Genomic DNA, 18,161 nt, shown 5'->3' on the forward strand with positions numbered 1-18,161 from the left:
TATGTTCTTAGTGGTAGCACTGTGCTAATTAGGCTGTCTTCCTATGTTCTCAGTTGTAGCACTGTGCTAATTAGGCTGTCTTCCTATGTTCTCAGTGGTAGCACTGTGCTAATTAGGCTGTCTTCCTATGTTCTCAGTGGTAGCACTGTGCTAATTAGGCTGTCTTCCTATGTTCTCAGTGGTAGCACTGTGCTAATTAGGCTGTCTTCCTATGTTCTCAGTCGTAGCACTGTGCTAATTAGGCTGTCTTCCTATGTTCTCAGTGGTAGCACTGTGCTAATTAGGCTGTCTTCCTATGGGCGATGTGCTAAATGTGTGTGTGTGTGTGTCTATGTGTTATATATCCCTCTTACATGCTAATGAGCAGCAAGCTCTCCTCAGTTCCACTCTCATACTCAACGAGACCAATAGCTACAGACTAGCTTTGAAAATAAAACCCTGTGTGTGTCATGTGTTTTGTTTGTAGAGTAATAATGCCTTCCAATTATATAGTGCTTTTCAAAGTGCTCAAATCACTTTGCATTGTGTGTCGGTAATAACCATCCTCCAATCAGAGTTGTCACTCACTACTCTACCTGTGCTAATGTGTTAATTGTGACATTACATTGCAGTTGGCTGTGCTGCCAAGGCCAATGAAACAGTATGGATGCCAGTGGAGTCCTTAATGAAAATGTTAGAGGCCCTGGTCGTCCTATCAGCCAGATCTCAGAGATGTTCGGCCTTACCTCATCTCTGTCTCTGCTGTCAGGAAGTCAAGTGACACCTGTGGATCCCATGGAAGTGACGCATGAGGACACATTCTATTTTCACCAACCCCTCCACATCCCACCATGGGGGTGGTGGCTTGGGGTTGTGAGTGTGTGTGTGTGTGTGTGTGTGTTGGTCCCACCATGGGGTGGTGGCTTGGGGTTGTGCATGTGTGTGTGTGTGTGTGTGTGTGTTGGTCCCACCATGGGGTGGTGGCTTGGAGTTCTGAGTGTGTGTCTGTTGGGTTCAAATTTGCAGGACGCAGGAATGCCTTACTCCTGCACCCCCTCCCTCCCAGATTCTCTTGTGCATGAAGGGGGTGGCCAGTTGCTGGTAGATAATTCTGTGCCTGAATCCCCCACCTCTACCTTGCCCCAGACCACTCCTCTGACAGTGGGGAGAGTGTGTGCAGCAGGCACCTTCAATCAGCCCCTCAAAATAGCACAGGGGGAGGGATCCACGCCACTGTCAGTTTCCCGGTTGTCTTGACCAGCCCAGCCCGGTCCATCCCAGTCCAGCCCAGTCCAGCCCAGCCCAGCCCAATCCAGCCCAGTCCAGTCCAGCCCAGTCCAGCCCAGCCCGGTCCAGCCCGGTCCAGCCCGGTCCAGCCCAGCCCATTCCTGTCCTCAGCAGCCCACAAACAGAGAAGAGAGGAGCCAGGATAAGACCACTGTTGGACAATACACAGCAAAGTGGCATTCTTCCATGGAAGAAGAATCATAGCTTGGACTATTGCAACACTAGGAATAGAAACACATACCTAAAGTGTCTAAGTGGACCCAGCATAGACACACTCACCTCGACTACGTGAAAATACAGTTTTTGATTTCTCAGAGGATTACACACACAGGGCTAGTTGATTGGTCTCCATACAGTGACAGTGTGTCTGGCCAGTACAGCACTATGAAGCTGAGTGTGGCTCTGTTCTTCGCGGGGATGTTTGGGGCTCTGGCGGCCATGTTTGTCCTCCTCTCCTTCGAGACGGATTACTGGTTCCTGGCTTCAGAGACATGTAACAAAGAAACTAACGGAACTATGGGACCTTGGGCCTCCGCCATAGAGGTAAGGAACACTTTATCCCTACCTATATGTACATATCTACCTCAATTACCTCGTTCCCCTACACATTGACTCAGTACTGGTACCCTCTATATATAGCCAAGTTATAGTTACTCATTGTGCATTTATTCCCTGTGCTATTATTTTGAAATGTTTATATTATTGATATATTTTTCTCACTGCATTGTTGGGAAGAGACTGTAAACAAACATTTCACTGTTAGTCTACACCTGTTGTTTACCAAGCATGTGACAAATAAGTTTAGATTTTAATTGAACATGGAGGTCTGGTGAGGTTTTTATGCTTAACATATTGTAGTCCAATTTTACTTCGTATTTACAATAGCCCACTAATTACCTGTGTAGTTTTCATGAAATAATGGCAAAGTATTTACTTTTTGGTGTTATTGGGATTCAGGTGGAAACAGCAGGTGCAAGCGAGGCGAGGCGAGGCCAGGCAAGGCAAGGCAAGGTGTGGCCTCTCTTGGATGTTCCTTATCCGGTTCCTCCTGTCTCTTTATACAGTGGGGAGAACAAGTATTTGATACACTGCCGATTTTGCAGGTTTTCCTACTTACAAAGCATGCAGAGGTCTGTAATTTTTATCATAGGTACACTTTTTTTTTTAAATCCAGAAAATCACATTGTATGATTTTTAAGTAATTAATTAGCATTTTATTGCATGACATAAGTATTTGATCACCTACCAACCAGTAAGAATTCCGGCTCTCACAGACCTGTTAGTTTTTCTTTAAGATGCCCTCCTGTTCTCCACTCATTACCTGTATTAACTGCACCTGTTTGAACTCGTTACCTGTATAAAAGACACCTGTCCACACACTCAATCAAACAGACTCCAACCTCTCCACAATGGCCAAGACTAGAGAGCTGTGTAAGGACATCAGGGATAAAATTGTAGACCTGCACAAGGCTGGGATGGGCTACAGGACAATAGGCAAGCAGCTTGGTGAGAAGGCAACAATTGTTGGTGGAATTTTTAGAAAATGGAAGAAGTTCAAGATGACAGTCAATCACCCTTGGTATGGGGTTCCATGCAAGATCTCACCTCGTGGGGCATCAATGATCATGAGGAAGGTGAGGGATCAGCTCAGAACTACATGGCAGGACCTGGTCAATGACCTGAATAGAGCTGGGACCACAGTCTCAAAGAAAACCATTAGTAACACACTACGCCGTCATGGATTAAAATCCTGCAGCGCACGCAAGGTCCCCCTGCTCAAGCCAGCGCATGTCCAGGCCCGTCTGAAGTTTGCCAATGACCATCTGGATGATCCAGAGGAGGAATGGGAGGAGGTCATGTGGTCTGATGAGACAAAAATAGAGCTTTTTGGTCTAAACTCCACTCGCCGTGTTTGGAGGAAGAAGAAGGATGAGTACAACCCCAAGAATACCATCCCAACCGTGAAACATGGAGGTGGAAACATCATTCTTTGGGGATGCTTTTCTGTAAAGGGGACAGGACGACTGCACCGTATTGAGGGGAGGATGGGTGGGGCCATGTATCGCCAGATCTTGGCCAACAATCTCCTTCCCTCAGTAAGAGCATTGAAGATGGGCCGTGGCTGGGTCTTCCAGCATGACAACGACCCGAAACACACAGCCAGGGAAACTAAGGAGTGGCTCCGTAAGAAGCATCTCAAGGTCCTGGAGTAGCCTAGCCAGTTTCCAGACCTGAACCCAATAGAAAATATTTGGAGGTAGCTGAAAGTCCGTATTGCCCAGCGACAGCCCCGAAACCTGGAGGATCTGGAGAAGGTCTGTATGGAGGATTGGGCCAAAATCCCTGCTGCAGTGTGTGCAAACCTGGTCCAGAACTACAGGAAATGTATGATCTCTGTAATAAAAATCATACAATGTAATTTTCAGGGTTTTTGATTGCGTCTCTCACAGTTGAAGTGTACCTATGATAAACAATTACAGACCTCTACATGCTTTGTAAATAGGAAAACCTGCAAAATCAGCAGTGTATCAAATACTTGTTCTCCCCACTGTATATGTGGTCATGAAAGATAAAGGAGCTGAGGACCGTAGCCATTGGTGTAATATTGGTGGTAACATTGGATAAAACTATTGTCTTGTTTGCTGAATCGAGGGTTAGGTGAGACCATGTAGGGCAAGGCAAGTTGTTCCTCTTCTGGTTGAAGTCTTCTTAGAGGAAGTGGCTTTGGGGTGTCAAGTGGTGTCAAGGTCTGACACAGTTGTGTGCTCCAACGCACCTGATTCCACCAATCAAAATGTCCACCCCTGTTTGTCCCCAGGAAGAGAATGAAGAAACCTAGCTTTAGATCATTGTATGGTCAGTGTGGTGTAACGTTGCTTCAACATCTGTCAATACTGTGGTTCGGACTCGGATAGAGTCCATCGTCCATTACATTGGCTATTGGAGATTAAGGTCCTCACCTTAGTGCCAACTCTAAAAGTGTTTCTCATGAAAAACCCTCCAAACCTAAGCACATTTCAATTAATCAATTTATTTTGGTGGTAGTTTCTCATGGGTGGATGGTCCAATAACTCTTTCAGTAAGACTTGAACTGTGTAGGGCTTTGGTATATATACCTACCTACTGTAGGGGCTGCTAGTGTAATCAGACCCTTTTTAATGCACTTGCTCTTCAACCATCCAACGATTGAGACATATTGGATTCGCAAGTAATAGAAATACAAGCATCAGTATTTACAACCCCCCAATATCACCCACTATAGCAGATACAGGTCATCACGATAAGCAATGACACAGGAATGTCTGCATGATATCTACACTATCAAACCACATGCACTGTATATAATATACCATGCACACTACTACACAGAGACATATCATCATTCATCAGTGTCCTAATGAGAGAGAGAGAGAGAGAGAGAGAGAGAGGGGAGAGAGAGAGAGATATGGGGAGAGGGGGAGAGAGAGAGATATGTGGAGAGAGAGAGAGAGAGAGAGAGAGAGAGAGAGAGAGAGAGTTTTTTTCTGAAGGGTAAAGGTCAAAACAGAGAAAGGTATAGTCTATAGTAGGACAGCAGAACAGGAGAGAAAGGGGGAATAGGAGCGAAAGGGGGAATAGGAGAGAAAGGGGAATAGGAGAGAAAGGGGAATAGGAGAGAAAGGGGAATAGGAGAAAGAATAGGGGAAAGGGGGACTAGGAGAGAAAGGGGAATAGGAGAGAAAGGGGGAATAGGAGAGAAAGGGGGATAGGAGAGAAAGGGGGAATAGGAGAGAAAGGGGGAATAGGAGAGAAAGGGGGAATAGGAGAGAAAGGGGAAATAGGAGAGAAAGGGGTAATAGGAGAGAAAGAGAAATATGAGAGAAAGGGGAATAGGAGAGACTCTCCATACTGACTCAACAAACTCCTCACAAACCCACAGGAAGTTAAGGGTGCTCCCTCAGTGTGACCCTTGACCTTAGAGTCACCAGCTTTAGAAGTAGCACCATATACTCTGACAACATTCACCTGAACCAGCTGGCGTGGGGCTGAGAAGTCATTAGCTGATTCACTAGTTATTTTCTAAGAAAATAACAGGTAGAATGTAAAGAAGAAGATAGAAGAAGTTTACGATGTGTTATTATGTCATTGTTATAACTGTAACATGAAGGCTTTATGATGGAGTGTTCTAGTAATGTGTTACTATCATTATCTTCCCCCCAGCGTCGTCCAGACACCACCTTCTACCACGAGGGCTTCTTTTGGAGGTGCTCCTTCAGGGAAACCTGGATGACCTCACCCTCTTGAAGTTCTGGATCAGTAAGTCAGATAATATTGCACTGCGCTTATTCACTACTTGTATAAAGTAGAACACTGGGGTCTTTCAATCCTACTACTTTCTTTAATTGACATGTTGGCCAGTACAGGGCCAGAATGAAACAATGCAAACAGTTCATGACAGCAGAGAGGAAGAGACGAAGCGAGAGGTTTCACTCTCACCAAAATCTGTCCAAAATAAGCCCAATGCGTTTCTATGGGTTTATTTTGGACCTAAGCTTGTCGCCTGCCTTCCCACCTTTGGTACAACGACTCCAAATGTTAGGGCGGAAACATGAGCTTCACTCATTTATCTAATGTGACTTCTTGATGCCTTGAAGTGGTATGAGACCCCTATCATGTGATATTATTCTTGGGTCATGTGACTCAATGGAAAGGCTGCATGTGCTGTCATTCAGTTCCATTGTCATCTGATGAGATTTGTTGACAGTCTCTAATAGGCAACTTCCAGGGAGGGTCATTGTCCCAAACACCCTCAAACTTTGGGAATGACCTGGAGAGGGTCTGCTGAATTCCACAAGGCAGAGGAGAGTGAGAGAGGAGAAAGAGAGTTAGAAGAAATTGAAAAAAGAGAGAGTGGAAATAAACAACATTTAATGCAATTATCAAATGTTTATGCATTTGATAAAACTGTAAGACCAAGCCAGCTTGTTCTCTGTATAGATTCCACTAGTACATGCTGTCTTTGTATTATAAGGGCCCTTGATGAGGACAGGATGATAATGCCAGTGTCACAAACCCCTGGGCAAAAACTGGTTCAATCAATCAATCAATCAATCAAATGTTTTATTTGTCAAATGTGCAGAATACCATGAAATGCTTACTTACAAGCCCCTTTAAGAAAATATAGTTAAATATCTACTAAATAAACAAAAGTTTAAAAAAATGAATTAAAAAGTAATACAATGAAATAACAACAATGAGGCTATATACAGGAGGTACCGGTACTGAGTCAATGTGGAGGCTATATACAGGAGGTACTGGTACCGAATCAATGTGCAGGGGTACATGTTAGTCGAGGTAATTTGTACATGGAGGTAGTGGGTTTGATTACAGGCTCAAAATGGCCAGAAACAAAGAACTTTCTTCTGAAACTTGTCAGTCTATTATTGTACTGAGAAATTAAGGCTATTACATGCGAGAAATTGCCAAGAAACTGAAGATCTCGTACAACGATGTGTACTACTCCCTTCACAGGACAGCGCAAACTGGCGCTAACCAGAATAAAAATAGGAGTTGCAGGCCCCGGTGCACAACTGAGCAAGAGGAAAAGCACATTAGAGTGTCTAGTTTGAGAAACAGACGCCTCACAAGTCCTCAACCGGAAGCTTCATTAAATAGTACCCGCAAAACACCAGTCTCAACGTCAACAGTGAAGAGGCGACTAAGTTTACATACACCTTAGCCAAATACATTTAAACTCAGTTTTTCACAATTCCTGACATTTAGTCCTAGTAAAAATTCCCTGTCTTAGGTCAGTTAGGATCAGCACTTTATTTTAGTAATGTGAAATGTCAGAATAATAGTAGAGAGAATGATTTATTTAATCTTTAGTTTCTTTCATCACATTCCCAGTGGGTCAGAAGTTTACATACACTCAATTAGTATTTGGTAGCATTGCCTTAAACAATTTAAACTTGGATCAAACGTTTTGGGTAGCCTTCCACAAGCTTCCTACAATAAGTTGGGTGAATTTTGGCCCATTTTCTGTATGATTGAGGTCAGGGCTTGTGATGGCCACAATACCTTAACTCTGTTGTCCTTAATCCATTTTGCCACAACTTTGGAAGTATGCTTGGGGTCATTGTCCATTTGGAAGACCCATTTGCGACCAAGCTTTAACTTCCTGACTGATGTCTTGAGATGTTGCTTCAATATATCCACATCATTTTCCTCCCTCATGATGCCATCTATTTTGTGAAGTGCACCAGTCCCTCCTGCAGCAAAGCACCCCCACAACATGATGCTGCCACCCCGTGTTTCACGGTTGGGATGGTGTTCCTCGGCTTACAAGCATTTTTCCTCCAAACATAACGATGGTCATTATGGCCAAACGGTTCTATTTTTGTTTCATCAGACCAGAGGACATTTCTAAAAAAGTATGATCTTTATCCACATGTGCAGCTGCAAACCATAGTCTGGCTTTTGTATCTTCACAAGGTCCTTTGCTGTTGTTCTGGGATGGATTTGCACTTTTCGCACCAAAGTATGTTCATCTCTGGAGGACAGAACGCATCTCCTTCCTGAGCGGTATGACAGCTGCGTGGTCCCATGGTGTTTATACTCGCATACTATTGTTTGCACAGATGAACGTGGTACCTTCAGGCATTTGGAAATTGCTCAAGGATGAACCAGACTTGTGGAAGTCTACAATTTTTTTTCTGAGGTCTTGGCTGATTTCTTTTAATTTTCCCATGATGTCAAGCAAAGAGGCACTGAGTTTGAAGGTAGGCCTTGAAATACATCCACAGGTACACCTCCAATTGACTCAAATTATGCAAATGAATTACTTAAAAATCATACATGTGATTTTCTGGATTTTTGTTTTAGATTCTGTCTCTCACAGTTGAAGTGTACCTATGATAAAATTACAGACCTCTACATGCTTTGTAAGTAGGAAAACCTGCAAAATCGGCAGTGTATCAAATACTTGTTCTCCCCACTGTATATAGATATATATATATGATTTAATGTATGTAACAATGTGCTTGTTTGTCTTTCACTAGCCAATCAGCCACATGCCAAAGTTTGCACACACGCCTACCTCTTCCCATTTCCAGTGTCTCAACAGACTCACAATGCCACTACATATGACTCTGCAATCAGTAAGTGCTTATCTGTGTGTGTGTATATTATATGTAATTGATATATATAATATATGTAGCCTACTATGAGATTCTGAGATTGTCCACATGTGTTTGTGTTGGTATATTCAAATTCATGTCAGCCTATCATTCTGTTACTCATGGTTCTAACAATGATTGACATTCGTCTCATACAGTCTACAGAGGCTTCTGGAGTATCTTCATGCTAATTGGTGTGACTGCCGTTGTAATGGGCGGGTTTTTTATCATCTGTGCTGCCCCATTCGCCAGTCACCGTCTATATAAGGCTGGGGGCGGCCTCTTCCTGATGTCCGGTGAGTCATTGGCCGATAACATCATACATTTCAGGATACACAACATAGGATAGGATTGAGCTAAACAGTTTCCCTCTGTTGAACGGATGTACAAAGATGAAAAGCTCATGAATACCATCAATAATACAAATACCTGCTGCAGCCAGTCTGATACGGTCTCTCTATCTCTCTCTGTTTCTTCTCCCAATCACCTCCTCTCCGCCTACCTTTCTCTGCCATCATCCCTCTCTCTCTCACACACACACACACACACACACACACACACACACACACACACACACACACACACACACACACACACACACACACACACACACACACACACACACACACACACACACACACACACACACCTCTTCAACCTTGCCTATCTCTCTCTCCCCCTCCCCTCCCTTCCCTCAGCTCTGTTCCTGCTGGGTGTGGTGTGGATGTCTGTGCTGTGGGTGGAGTTGATGGACGTGGTGCAGTTCTCCGTGGACCACCAGCGCTCCTCTTTGTGCCCCACCTTCAACCTCACCATCCACTACGGCCTGTCCTCCTTCTTCGCCCCCGTCGGCATCTCCTTCTGCCTGCTGGCCGGACTCCTCTTCCTCCTCATTGGCCGGTCCGTACAGATGCAGTATCACTGATTGGTGTTGCCGTGACGATAGGGGGAGGCTTCTGAAACTCTGCAACATGTTTGGGGCCAATTCTATTTCCATTCCTTTAATTCAGTAAGTTAACTGAATTTCCACATTCCTCTCGTAGAGAAGCATTGAGATACATTTGAATTGGAATTTCAGTTTACTTCCTGAATTGACTGAATTTACAAATAATTGACTCCAACCCTGCTCTGTAACTTCAAGAATGCGTTCTGTCAATCATCCACCAATAGAATGAACTCTGTGGTGTCACTGATTTGACTGGTTACATTGACATGTTTCAGTCACTGCCAGTGTTTGACAGAGTTCCACCTAGTGACACCCTATACCCCCATATTAGTGCACTACTTTTCACCAGATTTCTATAGGGAATAGGGCACCATTTGAGAAACAGCCAAGTCCTAAATTCCCCATCACTACATGTTCTTCACCTGACACATACAGTACTGGGAGACACAGGATTGGTTGGTTGAAACGCGGCAGCGGATGTTGGTGATTTGCTTATGTAGGCTGTCTGCAGTCACATGTCAGATGTTGCCGTAGCAGCGAGTAGGAAATGACGATGATAAGGGATCAGGAAGAGTGTTTTGTTTGGGAGTTCTTTCTCTTTGTATTGGTATCCTTGGTATCCTGAGTGTGTTGAGTTGTCTTTTAACATAAATGAAGGGCGAACAAGTCACTTTATATGCTGTAGATGTGGTTACCACTTTTATAAATGGAAAACATGTGTATTCCTTTTTCAATTATCAACACATTTTGATAGGAAATGTGAATGCCTCACTGTGATAGAAGCATGCTGAGTGAAGAGTTAGAAATAAATGTGAATGCCTCACTGTGATAGAAGCATGCTGCGTGAAGAGTTAGAAATAAGTGTGAATGCCTCACCGTGATAGAAGAAATAAATGTGAATGCATGCTGCTGAGTGAAGAGTTAGAAATAAATGTGAATGCCTCACCGTGAAGAGTAGAAATAAATGCATGCTGTGATAGTGAAGAGTTAGAAATAAATGTGAATGCCTCACTGTGATAGAAGCATGCTGCGTGAAGAGTTAGAAATAAATGTGAATGCCTCACTGTGATAGAAGCATGCTGAAGTGAAGAGTTAGAAATAAGTGTGAATGCCTCACCGTGATAGAAGCATGCTGAGTGAAGTGTTAGAAATAAATGTGAATGCCTCACCGTGATAGAAGCATGCTGAGTGAAGAGTTAGAAATAAATGTGAATGCCTCACTGTGATAGAAGCATGCTGCGTGAAGAGTTAGAAATAAATGTGAATGCCTCACTGTGATAGAAGCATGCTGCATGAAGAGTTAGAAATAAATGTGAATGCCTCACTGTGATAGAAGCATGCTGCGTGAAGAGTTAGAAATAAATGTGAATGCCTCACTGTGATAGAAGCATGCTGCGTGAAGAGTTAGAAATAAATGTGAATGCCTCACCGTGATAGAAGCATTTCACTGTGTGATTTTAATTTCGATTTTGATATTCAGCCTTCTTGACACTGCACTGTCAGTTTAGTCCTTATTTCTGGTCAAACCAGCCAATCAGATATCTTAGTGCCTTCTGAGAAAAACGTGTGTTATAGTGAATTAATGGTTAATATAAGAGCCATATATTTAGAATATATGAATATACTGTATGGCTCTGGTTAAAATGTTTGAGTAAAGTACTTGTTTGCTTTGTAAACACACTGAACAAGAATATAAACGCAACATGCAACAATTTCTAAGATTTTACTGAGTTACAGTTCATATGAGGAAATCAGTCAATTGAAATAAATTCATTAGGCCCTAATCTATGGATTTCACATGACTGGGAATACAGATATGCATCTGTTGGTCACAGATACCTTAAAAAAAAGGTAGGGGCATGGATCAGAAACCCAGTCAGTATCTGGTGTGACCACCATTACCATAGCCTCACCGCCACCATGGGGCACTCTGTTCACAATGTTGACATCAGCAAACCACTCACCCACACAACGTCATACTCGCTGTCTGCCATCTGTCTAGTACAGTTGAAACCAGGATTCATCTGTGAAGAGCACACTTATCCAGCGTGTCAGTGGCCATTTAAGTGGAGCATTGGCCCACTGAAGTCGGTTACGACGCCGAAGTGCGTCTTGACTGCCGAAGTGCAGTCAAGACCCTGGTGAGTACGACGAGCACACAGATGAGCTTCCCTGAGACGGTTTCTTCCGTTGTGCAAACCCACAGTTTCATCAGCTGTCCGGGTGGCTGGTTGTGAGGCTGATTGGACGTACTGTTCTACCTAAAACATTTTAGAGTGGCCTTTTATTGTCCCCAGCACAAGGTGCACCTGTGTAATGATCATGTTGTTTAATCAGCTTCTTGATATGCCAAGGTGGATGGATTCTTTTGGCAAAGTAGAAATGCTCACTAACACGGATGCAAACAAATGTGTGCTTAAAATATGGGAGAAAAAAGCTTTTTGTACGTTTGGAACATTTCTGTGATCATTTATTTCAGCTCATGAAACATGGGACCAATACTTTACATAATGTATTTATATTTGTGTTCAGTGTAGTAGATTATTTATCGAACCATATTCAGGTTATTTTACTACATATTCAGGTTAAAACACTAATAAATGGATAAAATATTTTTTGTGAATGTGTTTCCTGGATTTGATCCAAATGAAAGTGTAGTTGTTATGTTAATTACTTGAACATTCACATAACAAAGCCTGATTTCATGATCAAAACATACTCTCTCCTTCAGTGTTTTTTCTGGCTTTTACTCATTCAATCAAGAGCCATGAATTAAATAAATAATAAATAATCTGCTCAGACCCCAACCAAGGAACATCAAAAGTCGTGCTATAAATTCACAGACTACACAAAGATTCCTTGATGTCCTTCCAGATTCCCTCTGTCTACCCAAGGACGCCAGAGGACAAAAATCAGTTAACCACCTAACTGAGGAACTCAATTTAACCTTGCGCAATACCCTAGATGCAGTTGCACCCCTAAAAACTAAAAACATTTCTCATAAGAAACTAGCTCCCTGGTACACAGAAAATACCCGAGCTCTGAAGCAAGCTTCCAGAAAATTGGAACGGAAATGGCGCCACACCAAACTGGAAGTCTTCCGACTAGCTTGGAAAGACAGTACCGTGCAGTACCGAAGAGCCCTTACTGCTGCTCGTTCATCCTATTTTTCTAACTTAATTGAGGAAAATAAGAACAATCCGAAATTCCTTTTTGATACTGTCGCAAAGCTAACTAAAAAGCAGCATTCCCCAAGAGAGGATGACTTTCACTTTAGCAGTGATAAATTCATGAACTTCTTTGAGGAAAAGATTATGATTATTAGAAAGCAAATTACGGACTCCTCTTTAAATCTGCGTATTCCTTCAAAGCTCAGTTGTCCTGAGTCTGCACAACTCTCCCAGGACCTAGGATCAAGAGAGACGCTCAAGTGTTTTAGTAATATATCTCTTGACACAATGATGAAAATAATCATGGCCTCTAAACCTTCAAGCTGCATACTGGACCCTATTCCAACTAAACTACTGAAAGAGCTGCTTCCTGTGCTTGGCCCTCCTATGTTGAACATAATAAACGGCTCTCTATCCACCGGATGTGTACCAAACTCACTAAAAGTGGCAGTAATAAAGCCTCTCTTGAAAAAGCCAAACCTTGATCCAGAAAATATAAAAAACTATCGGCCGATATCGAATCTTCCATTCAAAAATTTTAGAAAAGGCTGTTGCGCAGCAACTTACTGCCTTCCTGAAGACAAACAATGTATACGAAATGCTTCAGTCTGGTTTTAGACCCCATCATAGCACTGAGACGGCACTTGTGAAGGTGGTAAATGACATTTTAATGGCATGGGACCGAGGCTCTGCATCTGTCCTTGTGCTCCTAGACCTTAGTGCTGCTTTTGATACCATCGATCACCACATTCTTTTGGAGAGATTGGAAACCCAAATTGGTCTACACGGACAAGTTCTGGCCTGGTTTAGATCTTATCTGTCGGAAAGATATCAGTTTGTCTCTGTGAATGGTTTGTCTTCTGAGAAATCAACTGTAAATTTCGGTGTTCCTCAAGGTTCCGTTTTAGGACCACTATTGTTTTCACTATATATTTTACCTCTTGGGGATGTTATTCGAAAACATAATGTTAACTTTCACTGCTATGCGGATGACACACAGCTGTACATTTCAATGAAACATGGTGAAGCCCCAAAATTGCCCGTGCTAGAAGCATGTGTTTCAGACATAAGAAAGAGGATGGCTGCAAACTTTCTACTTTTAAACTCGGACAAAACAGAAATGCTTGTTCTAGGTCCCAAGAAACAAAGAGATCTTCTGTTGAAACTGACAATTAATCTTAATGGTTGTACAGTCGTCTCAAATAAAACTGTGAAGGACCTCGGCGTTACTCTGGACCCTGATCTCTCTTTTGAAGAACATATCAAGACCATTTCAAGGACAGCTTTTTTCCATCTACGTAACATTGCAAAAATCAGAAACTTTCTGTCCAAAAATGATGCAGAAAAATTAATCCATGCTTTTGTCACTTCTAGGTTAGACTACTGCAATGCTCTACTTTCCGGCTACCCGGATAAAGCACTAAATAAACTTCAGTTGGTGCTAAATACGGCTGCTAGAATCCTGACTAGAACCAAAAAATTTGCTAGCCTCTCTACACTGCTAGCCTCTCTACACTGGCTTCCTGTCAAAGCAAGGGCTGATTTCAAGGTTTTACTGCTAACCTACAAAGCATTACATGGGCTTGCTCCTACCTATCTCTCTGATTTGGTCCTGCCGTACATACCTACACGTACGCTACGGTCACAAGACGCAGGCCTCCTAATTGTCCCTAGAATTTCTAAGCAAACAGCTGGAGGCAGGGCTTTCTCCTATAGAGCTCCATTTTTATGGAACGGTCTGCCTACCCATGTCAGAGACGCAAACTCGGTCTCAACCTTTAAGTCTTTACTGAAGACTCATCTCTTCACTGGGTCATATGATTGAGTGTAGTCTAGCCCAGGAGTGGGAAGGTGAACGGAAAGGCTCTGGAGCAACGAACCGCCCTTGCTGTCTCTGCCTGGCCGGTTCCCCTCTTTCCACTGGGATTCTCTGCCTCTAACCCTATTACAGGGGCTGAGTCACTGGCTTACTGGGGCTCTCTCATGCCGTCCCTGGAAGGGGTGAGTCACCTGAGTGGGTTAATTCACTGATGTGGTCATCCTGTCTGGGTTGGCGCCCCCCCTTGGGTTGTGCCATGGCGGAGATCTTTGTGGGCTATACTCGGCCCTGTCTCAGGATGGTAAGTTGGTGGTTGAAGATATCCCTCTAGTGGTGTGGGGGCTGTGCTTTGGCAAAGTGGGTGGGGTTATATCCTTTCTGTTTGGCCCTGTCCGGGGGTGTCCTCGGATGGGTCCACAGTGTCTCCTGACCCCTCCTGTCTCAGCCTCCAGTATTTATGCTGCAGTAGTTTATGTGTCGGGGGGCTAGGGTCAGTTTGTTATATCTGGAGTACTTCTCCTGTCCTATTCGGTGTCCTGTGTGAATCTAAGTGTGCGTTCTCTAATTCTCTCCTTCTCTCTTTCTTTCTCTCTCTCGGAGGACCTGAGCCCGAGGACCATGCCCCAGGATTACCTGACATGATGACTCCTTGCTGTCCCCAGTCCACCTGGCCGTGCTGCTGCTCCAGTTTCAACTGTTCTGCCTTATTATTATTCGAACATGCTGGTCATTTATGAACATTTGAACATCTTGGCCATGTTCTGTTATAATCTCCACCCGGCACAGCCAGAAGAGGACTGGCCACCCCACATAGCCTGGTTCCTCTCTAGGTTTCTTCCTAGGTTTTGGCCTTTCTAGGGAGTTTTTCCTAGCCACCGTGCTTCTACAACTGCATTGCTTGCTGTTTGGGGTTTTAGGCTGGGTTTCTGTACAGCACTTTGAGATATCAGCTGATGTACGAAGGGCTATATAAATAAATTTGATTTGATTTTGATTTGATTTGAATTTATCACAAAGTATTTGGAAAGGGAAAGGGGGATACCTAGTCAGTTGTATAACTGAATGCATTCAATTTAAATACAGTCTTCCGCATTTAACATGGCAAGAAAATGTATGTTTTGGACGTGACACAGACAGGTCTAATCACTGTTCTCTAAACCAATATCCACATTTTATAATATTAGCTACTGCCTTTCTCTCTTTAGTGGCAGCTGTGCATTCGATTTAGCTAAGAAGATCATCATTAGAGAATATTCAAACCTAGACTGTCCCCACCATGCCAAAAGCACTGGGTAAACTTAGACACATCTAATGATTACAATGGCTATTTGAATGTACAGGTGTGCCTCATTGAAAATACCATCTAGTCAAATGTGTCTAATGACTGTCTGTTTTGGTCTGTAGTGTGTACTCTGTGTACTCTCCGAGCACCACTCTTCACATCTAGACAGTGCTCTAGATGGATGTTCTTATCAGATAAGGACTTACTGCAGCTGACCAGATCGACCGACTCACCCGAGACAGAGTGAAACTAGAAGGTGCATCGATGGACCATCCCAGCATTATGAACCACACTACCATGTCTCAGTGGTACGGCTGTTGGGAGTGGCCCACCGGTCTGCCGTTCTACCTGGGGGTTGAGGTGTTCAACGGCCTCCTGGGTCTGGTCACCAACAGCTGGTACCTGTGGCTGGTTGCGGGCGGCCCTCTGGTCCAGGTCATCAAGGAGATCTTCGCCCTCAACCTGGCCATCATGGAGCTCATCTACTGCATTATTTCACCACTGACTGTCTTCAACACCCTCTTCATCAAAAGCCAGACCATCTTCCAATTCAGCGGCTATACGTTCGGCTTGGTCAGCGCCGGCCGCCCTCTGCTCCAGTGCTTTATATGTGTGGAGCGCTACCTGGCGGTGGTCCACCCACTGCTCTTCCTGAAGTACAGGCCTCCTAGGTATAGGGTGGTGTGTGTGACTCTGGCTTGGATCCTGTCTCTCGTATTCTGTGTTGTGATCGGCTTAATAGGCGGCGTGATAGTCAATGCCGGTGTTTTCTCAATCACTCTGGCCATTGACTTCTTCTGCTGTGTTTCCATCCTGAGGGTGCTGGGCAAGTCCGGTCCAGGGGATGAAGGGAAGGAGAGACAGGGGGAGAAAGAAGAGGGAGGGAACTTGATGAAGAGAAGAGCGTCCCGTACCGTTCAGATCATTCTGCTGACTCTGCTGGTGAATTACACTCCTTCCATCATCGGAGGTGTCCTGGTACGTTGTCTCCCTGATGGTTCAGTGACAGCGTTGTGTGTCGTGGTTCCTATCACTTTGATGTTTACTGTTTTTGGGAGTTTCACTCAGCCCCTTCTCTACCTAACCAGGGCTGGAAAACTACCCTCTGTCTGTTGGAAAAGAGAGGGATGATAGCCCTACTTTGGAAACACAAAAAAACACAGTTTTTTGAATGACATTAATTATAGATACAGTTGTAGGATCTTAATTTGAGCCAGTTTGTTATAGCAGAAAAATAACCGTAAATGTGAATCATTATGTGGATCATAATTAAATGAGAGAAAAAAATGGTATGGGTTGTTACATTTTTCGTTAGGGCAAATCAATTATGAAGTGGAAATTACAAACGTTAGAAGCCTTTTTAAACCTGCAATAGACATTTGCATTTCCTGCTATGCAGGAAAATTCTCAACCACAAAAGAGAGACTTTTTAAAATTGTACCTTTATTTAACTAGGCAAGTCAGTTAAGAACAAACTCTTATTTACAATGACGGCCTACCCCGGCCAAACCCGGACGACGCTGGGCCAATTGTTCGCAGCCCTATGGGACTCCCAATCACAGCCGGTTGTGATACAGCATGCCTCATGAGAGATTAGTTCAACTGTGCTACTCCATCAGAACCTGAAATATAAGCTTATTTCACTCCAATGTTTGTAAATAAGGTAAATGTAAAAGAACACTGGTAAAATGGTTAAAACTATCATTTTGATATGGATGGCCAGTCCTTGCATCCATAGCTCTGTCTATACACTTGAGAGTGGCTACATTTCTCAGAGGTGGCTGGGTGACTGCTTCATTTAACTTTGAACTGCAGAGTTCCACTTTATGTTAGTACAATGTTAGTATATTGTAAGGGTTCATTTTACTTCAGCTATTTGTAATACTGTATGTAATACAAATGTAATACAAAATGTAATGTAATGTTAGTGTAACATCATAATTACTGGGTGACTGCTTCATTTAACTTTGAACTGCAGAGTTCGACTTTATGTTAGTACAATGTTAGTATATTGTAAGGGTTCATTTTACTTCAGCTATTTGTAATACTGTATGTAATACAAATGTAATACAAAATGTAATGTAATGTTAGTGTAACATCATAATTACTTTTGCAACAAAACCTGCTAAGGAGTTGTATCTTTATTTTGTTTGATGTGTTCTTATGATGTCTGTGAGATATTTGTGTGTGAGATCTTTGTGTGTGAGATCTTTGTGTGTGAGATCTTTGTCTCTGAGAGCTTTGTGTGTGAGATCTTTGTGTGTGAGATCTTTGTCTCTGAGATCTTTGTGTGTGAGATCTTTGTGTGTGAGATCTTTGTGTGTGAGATCTTTGTCTCTGAGAGCTTTGTGTGTGAGATCTTTGTGTGTGAGATCTTTGTGTGTGAGATCTTTGTGTGTGAGATCTTTGTGTGTGAGATCTTTGTCTCTGAGAGCTTTGTGTGTGAGATCTTTGTGTGTGAGATCTTTGTGTGTGAGATCTTTGTCTCTGAGAGCATTGTGTGTGAGATCTTTGTGTGTGA

At 43.2% G+C, this 18,161-nt stretch overlaps 1 pseudogene; it reads left to right on the plus strand.

Moving 5' to 3' along the window:
* The first annotated feature begins 1,650 nt into the window (after positions 1-1,650).
* Positions 1,651-9,830, plus strand: LOC121846236 (annotated as a pseudogene).
* The last annotated feature ends 8,331 nt before the right edge of the window (positions 9,831-18,161 follow it).

The sequence above is a fragment of the Oncorhynchus tshawytscha genome, linkage group LG03, assembly GCF_018296145.1.
Source record: "Oncorhynchus tshawytscha isolate Ot180627B linkage group LG03, Otsh_v2.0, whole genome shotgun sequence".
In the NCBI taxonomy this organism is placed as follows: domain Eukaryota; kingdom Metazoa; phylum Chordata; class Actinopteri; order Salmoniformes; family Salmonidae; genus Oncorhynchus; species Oncorhynchus tshawytscha.